This window comes from Quercus suber, unplaced genomic scaffold, assembly GCF_002906115.3.
Source record: "Quercus suber isolate HL8 unplaced genomic scaffold, Cork oak 2.0 scaffold_87, whole genome shotgun sequence".
NCBI lineage: Eukaryota > Viridiplantae > Streptophyta > Magnoliopsida > Fagales > Fagaceae > Quercus > Quercus suber.
The window spans coordinates 1,383,966-1,388,889 of record NW_027069552.1 but is presented as its reverse complement, the minus strand read 5'-3'; the positions used below and the strand labels follow the sequence as shown (position 1 = coordinate 1,388,889).

Sequence of the window (4,924 nt, the reverse complement as noted above, 5' to 3'; positions counted from 1 at the left end):
TGGGGTTTCAAGTTTTGATGGTAGCTTTGATTCACAAGAAGTTGATAAGCGATGTCTTCTTCAAGTGGAAATTACTCAGGTTCAAGTGGGCATATGTGTACATATGAGACTTGTGTGCTGAGAACAAGTTTGACAGTGGATAATTTTGGGAGAAGATTTCTGGGTTGTAGCCGATATAAGGTAAGTATACTTTTTACTTAATCTAGTTGATTCACATGAGATTGGAATGTGATGTGTTCAATTCAATTTATGAACAGGTTGGTCCCAAGTGCCATTTCTTTAAATGAATTGATAATCCCACTTGTATGCGTAGGAATGAAGCTGCCCATTTGGTGTAACAAAAGCTAGATTTATTGCGGAATGAGCTGCGCTTTGCACATGAAAGGGAAAGAGCAGCTACCCAGACAGCAGTAGAAGCTACCTAAATGACAGAAATTGCTCAAGACAAGGCAGCAAAAGCTACTAAGAGGGAAAGAAAGTTTCGAGCTTCCTCTGTTCAAGCCAAGGAGATTGCAATAAAAACTTTAGAGCAAGAGAGAAAGTGTAGAATTGCACTAATTCTATCATGGCTTTTTTTTGGTTATGTTGTATTCATGTTTTGACTCAAGTGAGACTTTTGGAATGATAAGATTGAGTCTGCCTGATGGGTTGTAGTATAAGTTGGTCCTCAATTGTAGTGTAATAGAACTATGTAAGATGGTAGATGTCGTTGGCTTAAAGCCACTTAATAATATAAGCCCTTTTTAAGATAAAGTGTTATTTATGTTAGATGTTGTTGGTATTCTTGTTTAAAGTGAATTGGCTAGTTGTGAGCTGTTGGTGTTTTGTTGGATGTTGTGAGCTGTGTTGGTTTGTGTATAAAGTGCATTATGTGAAGATAATTGTATTGAAAGTGAATTGTTTAAAGGTTAAAGTGCATGACAACTATCTGTCAATTTGCAAGAAAAGACAACAAATGCACACATAAACCTACTATTCAACATATACACCTGTTGTATTCAAAAGAAACTGCTATATTCAATACATACACACATAAACAAACTCATATATGTTCAACTGCAATAATCAAAATAATAATTCTAAACACCTGCCATTAAGTTGGGAAATTATATACATATTTAAGGTGGCATTGAATAGTCTATCATCAACCACAAGTAAATATAGAGCATTTGGTACAACAACCAAAACAATTGCACCTGCTCATTGTTTACAAAACTTACAAAAATACAAAAAGTGTTTGAACAACATATATAAAAAAAAAAAATGTCTTGCCATTGTCTACAAATCTCAACACACTACATAACCCTAATACATAGTAGCAAAAGTTTCTTGACTTAGTCTTCCTTTACTGCCTCTGCCCCTGCCTCTCCCACTACAACTAGCCTTTCCACATCTTGTTTTACATTTCTAAGTCTTAGCTGCATCACCCCTTCCTCTCAAAGCAGCTCCTCTGGTAGCAGGTGGTCTTATAGTCTACAAAGTACAAGAATTCACATGTTAGCTACCAGTATCACAGTTTATGAATAAGACATCAACCTAACACTACAGTACCTATGATGATGGGGCTCTAGTGTCCCATGTTTCTACAAGGGTGTGTGGTGCTAGCTGGCTTGAAGAGAACCAAGGAGTTCCTCTAACTATGTACCTGAATTCTGAAGAGTACCACTGGCTTGGGTTCTGTGACCATGGAGTCTGAGCTGGTGGCTGTGGAGTTGATGGCTGTGGAGCTGGTGGCTGTGACCCTGATGCCTGGTTGGATGAGGATGAGGCCATAGTGTAAGACTGATTTGTTGGTGGGGGCTGAGATGATGCTAGGGGTTGAGATGAGGATAGGGCTTGGGAAGCAAATTGGGCCTAAGCTGAGGATTGGGCCTGTGATGAAGATGGGGCCTGGGATCCTTGTCTACATGTAGAAGGCCTTCTACTTCCCTGTAACCAAATATGAGCATGTTTTTACAATGTCAGTTATTGGTATTTTGCATTTGAATAAAAAAAAAAATTTGTAAAAACTTACAGATTTCCTTTTTGCAATCTCTACCTCCTTTCCCATGGTGTCTCACCAGTGACAGTGGTCTTCCATCCCCTTGCATTGTGCCCTTCCTTTTGACACCTTCCATACCTCATTGGCTTGTTTGCTCTAAACACCTTATAAGGGGTCCTTGGCTCATCAGCATATCTCTTCCTTTTCATGGGTGGCCTGCCTGGTGGCTTATAGATAGTATGTGCAACAGGCTTGGGTTGGCCACTTAACATCCACTCAGACTGGCTAGGCATGGGAGGTATGAGTCTCTTGTATGTCTCCACAAAAGCATCCTTGTAGTAACATGGATGGGTGTAGTAAACACTTACATGTTTCTATTTTGCTTTTGGGATGCAACACACACATCAGAGGGACCACATTTTTTGCTTTCATTTTGTTTCTATTTTACTAAATAGCACATGCAAACACTAAAATTTAAACTTAACAGAACCTTGGCTCCACTGTGAGACACAATGACCACGATAGACAAAATGCCCATAAACAAACATAAATCCAAACAATGGGTGGTCACATTTTTCATAAACATCAACAAACACAACCAATATTCTCATTCCATTACATGTAACATTGATCATTGACTGATTACTCAAAAAACTATAAAACAACCACAAACCCAAAGTAAAAACCCAAATAATGACTGATTTCTTACCAGGATTTTAGTCCCTCGAACAACCCGTTGTTCATCTAGGTCTACACTTGTAGCACTATTTCAATATCAGATGCAGAATAGGGTTTCTATGGGGATTTTCGTGTTTTTAGGGCTCATGAGGAAAAGATTCAATGGTTCATGTTTGTTATCCTTGTTATGTTCTGATTTTGAATAAAAATGTGTTTTTCTAACATTTGAGGGTAAGGTGGGTAATGGATGGGTAACAGATTGAAGTTCAAGCGGGAAAAGTGTAAAGTTTTAAACCCCGGGCAGGCAAAGTGAAAACGGGTCATACCACAGGTGAGTTTACTGTAATTATCCCTTAAATAATTGAACAAGATGATAATTAAAATAAAATATTAAATATGAATGACCAAAATACCAAGTGCGTGGGTAACCGACCACCAAATTCCTTAAGAGTAATGTTCATACTTTAATAAATAACTTTGACACAGACCCACACTTCAATAGAAAACTTTCACACTTCAATAGATAACTTTCAACTCTCTGCCTCCTAATATTAATTAATTGATTCTGAATTTCTGAATTTTAATTGTTTAAAGTCACCCGCACAGATTACATTTTGCTATATGTCAGACATGTTAATATATATACTCCAAAATATAATGCCAAAATGCACAATTGAATAAAAATCTTTTGTTAAAAATATATATATATATATATATATATATATATCACATTGTTATGCTTTGTCGCCAAATTATATATACTCCAAAATATAATGCCAAAATGCACAATTGAATAAAAATCTTTTGTTAAAAATATATATATATATATATATATATATCACATTGTTATGCTTTGTCGCCAAATTGGCTAGCTGATCAAGGTCACTGTTTCCAATCTCAATATATCAAATATGGCAAATCTAAAATTGTTATGAATAACAAAAAATAGAGGGCAGTACCTGTAGAAATTACAAATCTAAGGCAGAAAAAAAATCCTGAGAAGAGAGAGAAACAACTGCGGGTGAGAAAAAGGAACTACCCATACAAATAGATCTCTAGTAGTAGAAAACAATAGAGAAAAGAAGAGAGAGAGAGGGAGCAATACCTGTGGAAATTGCAGACCTAAGAGAAGAATGAAAGAGAAAATTTCCTTGAGAAGAGATAGCAGCAACTGAGGGTGAGAGAAAGACAATACCCATATAAATAGATCTCTAGTAGCGGGAAAATAAGATTTTAGAGAGGAGGGAGATAGAAAATTTAGGAAGGAGATGAAATTTTGGAGAAGATGTAGGCAGTGGGGGATTATGGGAATTTTGTTAACAGAAAAAGGAATTTTGGAGTAGATGTGGGTAGTGGAGGATTTTGGGATTTTTGTTAATAGAGCAAAGAGAAGCAATTTTGGAGAAGATGTAGGTAGTGGGGGATTATGGGAATTTTGTTAACAGAAAAAGGAAAAAGGAATTTTGGAGTAGATGTGGGTAGTGGAGGATTTTGGGATTTTTGTTAATAGAGCAAAGAGAAGCAATTTTGGAGAAGATGTGGGTAGTGGGGGGATTTTGGGAATTTTGTTAAGCAAAGCCGATTACATATAGCAAGGGAATAGGAATTTAGTACTTTTAATAAGGAATGACTATTCCTCATTTTAAGGAATAGGGATTCATATGGAATGATTATTACATGTAATAAAAGCATAACCAAACAACTGTATAGCTAAACCATAGGAATAGTTATTACATTACAGTGTCTATTACAATCTACCAAACGTACCCAAATAATTTGATGGAACAACTCAAGGGGCAATTAAATTTCCTCAGTCTGATGGCCCCAAGGGAGTGAATGTATTTATGGCTACTCGAACCCGAGACATCAAAGTTTTACTGCTTGTCCCAGAGTTCGCCTGACCAATACACCACACCCTTTAGGGTTGTATACATTTGTTTATACATAGTGATTATGAATGTAGACATTTTTATATGTATACATTTGTTTATACACCAATTAATGGTTTCTTGTAATTTTTAGGAGAAATTACACTTTACCACCTTAAATTATACTATAAATTATACTTTACACTCTAAACTTTTCGAAAACACGTTTTGCACCCTAAAACTATGACTCTTGTTATATCTTGCACCTTGACATTAAGTTTGCCGTTAACTTTGATGAAATAGTATGACATCATGTGAAAATACCCAACTGCCCTTCTTCTCAATCTCTTAAAAACAAACGAGAATTTACACTTTATCACCCTAAACTATACTCTTG

The 4,924-nt window shown here is 36.1% G+C and overlaps 1 long non-coding RNA gene across 2 annotated transcripts; it reads right to left on the bottom strand.

Annotated features, from left to right (window-relative positions):
* Positions 1-1,090: 1,090 nt before the first annotated feature.
* LOC136067840 (uncharacterized) lies at positions 1,091-4,233 on the bottom strand. 2 transcript variants are annotated; one of them, XR_010629254.1, is made up of 5 exons: positions 3,765-4,233; positions 3,619-3,654; positions 2,015-2,313; positions 1,646-1,929; positions 1,091-1,473 (listed from the first exon to the last, which is right to left on the bottom strand). It is a non-coding gene; the product is annotated as an uncharacterized LOC136067840 (long non-coding RNA). The 2 variants fall into 2 exon arrangements; XR_010629253.1 differs by lacking the exons at positions 3,619-3,654; positions 3,765-4,233 and having other exon boundaries at positions 1,096-1,473; positions 2,015-3,271.
* Between the last annotated feature and the right edge of the window lie 691 nt (positions 4,234-4,924).